The sequence below is a fragment of the Pinus tabuliformis genome, chromosome 9, assembly GCF_031772625.1.
Source record: "Pinus tabuliformis cultivar Carrire ecotype Pingquan chromosome 9, CPIR1, whole genome shotgun sequence".
In the NCBI taxonomy this organism is placed as follows: domain Eukaryota; kingdom Viridiplantae; phylum Streptophyta; class Pinopsida; order Pinales; family Pinaceae; genus Pinus; species Pinus tabuliformis.
The window spans coordinates 1463982171-1463992676 of NC_142307.1; the positions used below are offsets into that span (position 1 = coordinate 1463982171).

A 10506-nucleotide genomic window follows, 5' to 3' on the forward strand; every position below is an offset into this window, starting at 1 on the left:
GACTGGACGAGCTAACCGAGCTACTAGCCTTTATAACAAGAGCCACATTTTTGGAAATCTTCTTCAGAGGATCCTTGATGAGTTTGTTGTCAACATCCTATTGCACATTGCCTCTAATTATTTTCAATTAAGCTATGAAATTCCTTGTTTAGCACCCATGAGGGGTTGTACTTAAAAGGAGACCCAAGCTTCCCAAAAATCTTCTCATTTTCTAGAAAAATAGGGATGTGATTTGAGGATTGGATCTTAATGACCCATGACAAAAAGGGCCCACAATCTTGGATCAGAGATTAGGGAATAAATAGTGGTTCACCCTTTTTGAGACACCCTTCTCATCTCCTTTGTTGTTACATCATGTTAGAACAATCTAAATAAGCTTGGCATTGATCCACCATACCTTTTCTAGTTTATTAAGAAAAAAATTTGCCAACTTTTCTTCTTGAGAAGTTGGACCCCAAACTTGTCCACTACTAAGAGTGAAGTTAAAATCCCCACTTTCATTGATGTTTTCATTTTTGAGATAGCTAAGAGCAAGAAAATTATTCTAGAAGATCGCCTTCCCCTCATATAACCAATATAAAAGAGGACTAAAAAGGGACAGTCGAGTTCTTTGTTGAAGATTTCAATACATACACTTACATAATAGTAAAACAATTTGTAAATATGCATGATGTGTAAATACCAATAATGATAACTCCAGAGTGACCGAAAGAGTTCAAACCTTGGAATACCCAATGTAGAATTTTTTCCATGAAAACGTTACATAAATCATCACACAAACCCATTTATTCTTGAATAAAAGTCACATCTAATTTGTCCATAGCTACAAAACGCTTTGGGGATAATTGTTTAGCCTTTCCCTCCAAGACTAATGCTTTGGGGATAATTTTTTAGCCTTTCCCTCAAGGTCATAGATATTTACAATGTGCATAGTAGCATTAGGGGAATTTTGAGGTCTTAAATGGACCTCCTAAGAAAAATGTACAACCAAAATAAAATTTATAAGAACGAATAAGATTCAAGATGATGATGTCAACCATGGGGATGTTTCGCCATTTATGGAGGAAAAAAGTAAAAATACTAAAAAATAATAAAATAATAAAACTACTTTTTCAACTCGTATTTCAACTTATCTCCCTAAGGTTTTACTAAAATTTAGAGTAGGAGTACTCGCTGGATGCAAAATTTGATTCCTCATCCAAGGAGTACCCATGTTACATAGTTTTGATGGGCCATGCTACACAAAAAATGAGAAATACATGAAAAACAAGAAAATTTGATTCCTCATCCAAGGAGTACCCATGTTACATAGTTTCGATGGGCCATGCTACACAAAAAATGAGAAATACATGAAAAATCATGTTTTTCATGTATTTCTCATTTTTTGCGTAGCATGGCCCATTGAAACTATGTAACATGGGTACTCCTTGGATGAGGAATCAAATTTTGCATCCAGCGAGTACTCCTACTCTAAATTTCAGTAAAACCATAGGGAGATAAGTTGAAATACGAGTTGAGAAAGTAGTTTTTTTTTTTTTTTTTTTTTCTCTGCATAAATACTAATTCTATTAAAAAAGAGAAAAATATGTACATGGAGGTCGAAACCTCAGAGGGGGCAGAGGCCAGCCCTCAGCCAGAGATTCTGAGACATACATATGCTGCTATCTATCCTTTTAGGATTAAAAGACTTCATAACATGATTTGGTAGACACAGACGCACAAAAAAATAATTCTGTTCTGAGTTTAACACAGTTTTACTATCGCCTGCAGTGGCTTTACTGAGAAGCATTTTGTCATACCCGCCATGGACAAAAATAGGCAAAACAAAACTCGCCAAACCAAGAATTGTTGCTGCAGATCAAGAACAGGTTGGCTCGCACCGATACCAAATGAGAAATGAGACCAGACCCATAACCAGAGACCCAAAACATAGACACATAGCATAAAATCAAACAGAGCAAAGGCAAGAGTGCCACCCGTCGGCAATGAACCAGCATCATTCGGCATGTTGCGGAGAGTCGGGCGCATCCTTGTCCACCTGGCTGGACGAGGCAATCCAAGTGACGAATCCATTGTCTTCATTCCCTTCGATACCACCTTCTGGAGGAGTTACCAGGTTGAGGATGCTGCCTGCATGATGAACCGGTCCACAAGCAAGGACCTCGCGCTGAGTCGAATCTGCCGGATGCGGAGGCGCCTCAGGAACAGTGCTATCTTCCTGCATGTTATCTTCATTAAACACAACCCCAGCCATCTCCCCCTGAAGGACACTATCATCCTGAGATTGAGAGGTGGTGGTGTGTGCTGAGCTGCTGGGATTGTCCTCTTCCTCAGCAAGAATAACAGTGATACTGGCAGACAATACTGGCCTGTTGAGCCTGCTATGGAAGGTGAAGCGGGTTGTTTGAAAGGAATTGTGCAGGAGAGGCCCAGCATGGCCAGAGGGCTGAGAGGACGGGGAGGCCGAAGCAATGGGGACTACATTCTGAGGAGCAGAATGAGAGGCTCTGCCTCTATTTCCAATATTGCCTCCTCGGCGAGAGACCCCTCGACGGCGAGGCATCCTCGAATTGTCTGAACAACCAAGAAAGGGAAAATGGCAGAGCTGACGGGGGAGGGACTGAGCACAGAGGAACCAGGCGATACAGAAAACCCAGGCGTGCTTCCAGACTACCTGAGCGAGACAGGGGTGCGGGAAGAAAAACGGGTGGAGGTGAAAAGAACCAAGAGCAATGGCGTGAACCAAACACCAGTCCATGAATAAAACCTTGAGCGTGAACTCTCGAGCCAGGCGCACATTAAAGACGGTCTGTGCGACCATCATTCCGTCCTGCATCCTAATAAATTCGCATGTCATTGAGATCTACGATCTTCGTCCGCAAGCCAGGTGCAGGGCCAGCTGCCTGCAATGCGAGATCCCTCATAAATGCATCGTATTAACACCCGCATCCGGGTGAGTTGAGAAAGTAGTTTTATTATTTTATTATTTTTTAATATTTTTACTTTTTTAATAGTAGGGTCCATCGAAAGTATGCAACATGGATAATCCTTAAATGATTAATTAAATTCTTCATCCAACGAGTGTTTTCGCTTGAAATTTGAGTAAATCCATATGGAGATAAGTTGAAAATATGAGTTGAAAAAATAATTTTTTTCTTTTTTACCTCTAAAATTTGATGATGTAATGTAATATTATTTTATTATTTCCACTATTATTTTATAATTTCCTTAGGAGGTCCATTTTAGACCTCAAAATTCCCCTAATATGGGGCATCCTCATTAGTTTAGAGAAGAAACAAAACTCAAATCCAAATAAACTTACAATGAGGGGAATATAAGCATTAGAAGAAAAATTGGGATGGAGAGCTAGAAATATTACATACTTCCAAAAGATGTGCAATAGAATGTCAAAGAAGTAAAGGAGTGATGACAAGCCAAAGGAGGCTAAGAAAAGTAAGCAATTGCAAACTTGTCGATTAGAGTGAAGGCAAGGAAACAACCATGAAAAACAATGAAATATTTGGAGAACCCTGGCGAATACATAAAGGCCAATGATGCTAAATGGAACAAAATTAAAAACCCACTGCTCATAAAAGAAAAATTAAATCCAATGACATCATGATTGACCACTGTGCCTTAAGGCATCGTGATAACCAAAATAAATTAGTGATAGCATAATAAAATAATGCTCAAGCATGCCAATCAATTGTGTAGTTGGTGGGTACTCGGAGAGGGAGTGTCACGCCGTATCTGGTCCAATCCCACCATGCCTTCATATAATTTTATTTTTTAATAATTTTAAATTTATTAACATTTTGTATTCATTTTCATATTTTTAATTTTAATAAATTTTATTCTTCATTTTCAATAGAAATAAAACATATAATTATAATAACTTTATATATTTTTATTATGAGTAAGTAAAATGAATAGGTTAATATATATAAAGTTAATTAATTAATTAATTAATTATTATATTAAAATAAATAATGTTATATTAATTTAGAGGTGGGAAAACTTATTATAACTCTCTTGTCAAATTTGCTGTGAGGATAACCATCTTTAGTTGCTGTTATATTAATTTAGAGGTGGGAAAACTTATTATAACTCTCTTGTCAAATTCGCTGTGAGGATAACCATCTTTAGTTGCTAACTGTGAATGCAGGTTGACTCATCACCCTTAATCAAGGAAAACGTCACCACTTAGAATAACCAAATCCACTTAGAATAACCAAATGAGGGTCTTTAAGGAGACAATCTTTCACTCCTTCTAGATGCCTCAAGGTCTTGTGCCGTTAACTTGTTTCTTTAGGTCCAAAAAAATGATAACTTATTTCCTTAAGTCCGAAAGACGAATTCTTAAAGAAGCAGAAACAATTTTAGAGCATATTCCCACTTATATATAACATAAAAAAATAATACTTCTTTAATAAAATCAACATTTCAATATTAAAATCAATATTTCAAAAAACATTCCAGCTGAACGCATAGACTCAGTGTAGCCGATCGTACTTTGTAATAATTAATTGTGCGAAAACTGATGAAATGTTAACCAAAATTTACTCATAAAACATTTCATGGGGAACATTAACAGTACGAAAACGATCGAACTTTGACAATGAAGCAGGAAAGGTTGCAAAACTTGTGTACATTCAACAGCTTCGGAAAGAATAACTCTCAATCAATTTGGTATGCGATTTTTTCTTCTTCTTTTCTATGAACTTTCATCCCATTCACGGCCGGAACTTTTATCCCATAAAACGTTTTTTCATTTTTTAAACGTATTTCACAGTTAATATCATTCCATTCGCGGCCCGGAACGGCCTTTGGGTCCTTCCATAAAACGTTTCTTCATTATTTAATACGTAAGATTAATATGTAAGATAGATACGTAAGATAAATTTGACATTCGTAAATTTAATTTAACGTGGAAACATCTAAACTAATGGCTCTGTTCTATTTGAATCCATCAGAGTTTTGGAGAGTTCTTCCATGATTAGAGCCTCCAAGTTCCTCCATGATCAGAGTCTTGGGTGGTTGTTAATTTTCATTTTTAGTGGATCCAAAGGGTATTTTACAGTTCAGTTTAGTATACAAGTGATGTGTAAATATATCATGTTTTCTAAAAAAAATTTAATGTTTATCCAAAACAAAAAGGAAAATAACCATATATATATAACTACAATACAATTCAACACAAAACTATTTATAAAATGAATAAAAAAAACAATTCAGCACAAAACTATTTATAAAATGAATAAAAAAATCTTATTTTATGGATATATTAAAATTTTTAATGACATAAATATTTTCATGTTAAAGTTGTAATATTTGAAAATATTAGTTTTTTTACCCTGCCATATAAAAATAACTAATATTAATATTAAAATATTAATATTAATACCAGCTTAGATCCATCTTAACCCCTAATCTAGAGGGATCAAATCTTTTGAGATACAGATCTCTTTTACTGTGAATAGAGATTTTTGATCCTCTCTGCGATTAATAAATCTAGATTAAGATGCATCTACTCCGGTTTAAATAAAAATCATATATTTTTCTAAATTTTCAATACTTAAAAATGACACCAAGTTATTATAATTCATTATTAGAATTGTAGAAAAAAACTTACACCAAAAAAATCTTATATAACACAAAAAGAAACTCTAAATCATGTATTTTTCGAAATTTTCAATACTTAACTTGACACCAAGTTATTCTAATTCATTATTAGAATGGTAGAAAAAACCTTAAAACAAAAAAAAAAAAACTTATATAAAACAAAAGTGCTCACATGTCACTGCTCTACGTTAACCACCCAAATGATAATGTATTATGAATCTTGGGTTATGAAATAAACACACTTTTTATTATCATTATTATTATTTATCATGTCACTGCTCTACATTAACCACCCAAATGATAATGTATTATGAAGCTTGGGTTATGAAATAAACACACTTTTTATTATCATTATTATTATTTATCATTCTACAATCCAGTATGATGTGTTTATGCATTCTACAACTCTGTATGATGCGTAAGCATGTTCATGTCCATCTGTCATCAAGGTTGAAAATCTAAAAATAAAAAGTACTTAATTTAAATGTTTTATATACTTATTCAAATTCAACCTACATGATAAAATAACTATTAAACACATAAGATAATTGTATTGTAATACAATTATCTCACTTGAGAAACTAAAAAAAATAGTTAAGTTAAATGTTTTATATAGTTATTCAAATTCAATGTATATGATAAAATGACTATTAAATACATAAGATAATTGTATTGTAATACAATTATCTTATTCATTTAATAGTTATTTTATCATATAGGTTGAATTTGAATGAATCATAAATTTACCTTCAACAAAAAAAATTACCACATTAAAATTCCAAATTAGGTAAAATTTTAAACATCTTTACTCTTTACTAAAGCCTATACTAAAAAGGTTATTTCAACACAAAGAATATAAAATCTTACTCCAAAATCTTTTAATATTTCTTTTAATTAAATATTTGTAAAATGAATCAAGGAAAACCATATCCTATGGATATATTAAAATGCCTAAAGATATAAATATTTCCACGTCAAAATTGTCATATTTGAATTTTTTTTATCATGCTATGTAAAAATATAATTAAATATAATATTAATATTAATATATTATAATATTAATAATATAAATTGAATAACTTAGCATTAATACAATATTAAATTTGTTATATTATAATATATATTAATATATCAGATTATGATATATGTTAACTCTAGATATATATGGGAGGGAAGAACAAAGACAAAGTGATAGAGGTGGAGAGATAGAGGGAGTGAGAGGCGGGAAAGAAAGGGAGAGAGGAAGGATGAGAGAGGACTTGAGAGACAGGAGAAGAGAAGGGATAGAGAAATGGAGTTCGAAGGAAGCAGAGGGGGGGAAGAAGAATCACATAGAGAGAGAAAAGTGGAGAGAGAGAGGGAGTAAGTGACAAGGGAGAGATGGAGAGAGAGTGTATATGTTTGGGGGTGAGATAAGGAGAAGAGGAGGAGAGAAGGAGAGATAGTGACAAAGTTGGAGAGAGAGAGAGAGAGAGAGATAAGGGGAGAGACAGAGGGGGGTAGGAGAGAAAGGGAGGGAGAAGAAGGAAGAGAGCTTGGATGTGAGAGAGAGAAGGAGAGATGAAGGGAGAGAAAGAGGGAGGTAAGAATAATGACACAAAGAGAGAAAGATGGAGAAAGAGAGAGGGAGTAATAAGGGAGATGGAGAGACAGGAAGAGGGAAGAGATATAGAAGGGTGGAGAGAGGGAGAGAAAGGGAAGAAAGAGAGAGAGGGAGAGGGAGAGAGAGATAGATAAATATGGAGAAAGATTGTGTATGTTTTGGGGGTGATATAGAGAGACAAGGAGAGATAGATATATAGATGGAAGGTGAAGAGAGGGAAGAAAAGAGAGATAGAGAGAGGGAGAGATAAATAGATATGGAGGGAGAAATCATGTGTATTTGGGGGAGGGCGGGTGAGTTAGAGAGACAAAGATGGAGAGATGGAGGGGGGGAGAGAGGGAAGAAGAATTATTGCACTAGATACATTGATTTTAGTGTAGAAGGTGATTTCTAATCCTTTTTTATTGCTTGCATTGAAGGAGATAAACTAGAGGACATGGGAGAGGAAGAATGAAGAGAGAGAGAAGGAGAGGAGTGAGAGAGGTAGAGAAGGGTAAGAGAGAGAGAGGGAGACACACATATGGGGGGGGGAGAGAGGGGAGAGAGTGAAGGAGAGAGGGAGGGAGATAGTGATAGGGTTTGGGAGAGAGAGAGAGAGAGAGAGAGAGAGCGAGGGAGAGAGACAAAGGGAGAGAGACGACTTAAGAGAGAGGAAGAGAGAGGGAGGGAGAGAGAGGAGGAGAGAGGGAGGAAAAATAGGGATTTGGAAGGGGGAGAGAGGGAAGGAATAAAGAAGACATACAAAGAGAAAAGTGGAGCGAGAGAGAAGGGGGAGTGAAAAGGAAGAGATGGAGAGAGAGTGTGTATGTTTGGGGATGAGATAGAGAGACAAATAAGGAGATATGGAGGGAGATATACATATAGATGGAGGGGGGAGAGAGGGAAGAAGATTCCTTTCACATCAAATACTAATTGCTCTGTTCTATTTGAATCCATCCGAGTTTTGGAGAGTTCTTCCATGATTAGAGCCTCTAAAGGGATCAAATCTTTTGAGATACAAATCTCTTTTACTATGAAAAGAGATTTGATCCCTCTCTGCTATTAATAAATCTAGATTAAGATGCATCTACTCCGGTTAAACCTAAAATAACAACTATGACATTTAAACATAAAATAACAGCTATGACAATAAAAAATGTCATCCAAAAATGCATAAAACCTAAAAGAACAGCTATGACAAGCAAATAATGTCATCCAAATTTCAATAGACGGATCAGATAAATTTGCAAAAACAAATTAGCACCGAGTGACCACCAGAAATTGAACTTGACATACATCTGATAATGCCAAATTTAATCACTAATTTCTTGCAAAAGGGAAAATGCAGATATTACCAGCGTTAATCTGGGTTTGGGTTCATTTCCGTAACAATGCCGCGTTAGTTAATGCAACAGTACTGGCCACGGCTAAACCATTTCAATTTGGAGGGTCAATATATGGATGTTCTATTAAATGCTAAGTCTTCCAGATTTTTGGCGTCAACGCGGCAGGACTGCATTAATGCGAGCAAACATGCTTTACATTTGCTCCATTCCTTCTACTTAGACTTTGTTTTATTTTCAAGTTGAGGATCCGCAGGCTAAGAGGTTTGGAGCTCTATATTCCTTGCTGAAGGGACAAAACTGTAACTGCAAAAAGTTAAGCAAAGGCAAGCAATGAACAGAATCACTGTTAATATGATACTGCGTTGCATAGTTGAAAAAGTTGCTGCAAGACCAAAAAAACAAAAAAAAATGATTTTTTGTGAAATTGTTATTCAGATGAGCGACAAGTCGGGTTGGAAGCGAAAGACATCTTCGTGCAGTGGTTGCCAAAACCAGAGAAAGAAATGTACAGAAAAATGCGTTCTTGCGCCTTATTTCCCTCAGAATGATCCCCAGAAATTCCTGTTCGTACACAATGTGTTCGGAAAGGGGCATGTCGCCAAATTACTACAGGTTTGTTTCCTGTACAATTTTGTATATTTGAAAGTCTCCGGGCCGTAATTATGTACTCTTGAGAGCTGTTCCAGGTAAGATTTCTTCAGTTTTTTTCAACTGTGAATATTTGAAATGCAAAAATATTGGTTCCACTAATCTCGCTTTCCTAAAGTTGGATTAATGTGCCAGACTCCCAGGTAGTTCCATTTTGTGAACTACCTATTTTGTTCTCCTACCGATTTTCCAGCTTTAAAATTTGGTGATTGGGTTGGTGATGGTGTAATCTTTGAATAGGGTATTCCGGCCGAGCAGAGAGGTGATGCAGTAAGCAGCATGGTGTACGAAGCAAGAGCAAGAGTTCGAGATCCCGTCTATGGCTGTGTAGGAGTTATCAAAGATCTCCAGAATGAATTAGCGGAGCTGCAATTGCAATTGGAATCCACAAAAGTAGAGCTCGCTAACATTAGACTGCAGTGGGCTAATCTCTCAACCCTCATTACAGGATATGAGGAAGTTCTGCATCCCAATTTTTATACCGCAGCAGTGCAAGACATTGAAGACACGATAATGAACCCCATTGTTTTGGACGATGCAGATTCTCTGCAGTTATGGGAACCACTCTGGAGCTATAGCTCGAAGTAAATGCAAAGGTGACGAATAAAGATTTGATCTAGGGATTTAAAAAAGAAACTGCATGTCTTCTATCTAATGCAAGAATATTACTGCCATGCTTTCATGGCAAACGTTTATTGATAACCACCTTTCCGCTGCTGTCAGTTACAGCTGAAGCGTGAGCACTCGATTCGCTCTAATCCCTTATTATCTCAAGTGTTCTGCAAGTATTTTTCTCTCTCAAAAGTGTTATTTTGCACCTTTTTTCCAATGAAATGTGGATTCGTTCCAGGGATTTAGGATTTATTGTTTGTATCGTTTTGTTTTCTCTATATTATGGAAATTAATTTTAGGGATTCAATGTTGTAGGTTTTGAATGAGTTCAATTATTAAAACTAGATTTTTTAATTAAATATTATAAAAATAATAAACGATAGAAATTATATATATAATTATAATATTATATAAAAAATTTCATATATAAAATTATTAAAAAAATTAAATTGTAATTTTTTATTTAAATATTTTAATTTAACTAACATAGATCCATTTTTAGTATGGATTTAACATGAACCCAAAGGATCAAATTTTTTCATGTGCAAATATTTTTAGAATGCAAAATAAAAAGTGCTATTTTTCATTGTTTAAATTGTATTTTTGAATACTAAATAGAGTATATATAACACCAAATAAAAATTTTAACCATAATTTGTTTTTCTATATATATATATATGAAGTTGATATGTACAT

The 10506-nt window shown here is 35.1% G+C and overlaps 1 pseudogene; it reads left to right on the plus strand.

The window, feature by feature from the left end:
• Positions 1 to 2596: 2596 nt before the first annotated feature.
• On the plus strand, positions 2597 to 9786 carry LOC149154107 (LOB domain-containing protein 4 pseudogene; annotated as a pseudogene).
• Positions 9787 to 10506: the final 720 nt, after the last annotated feature.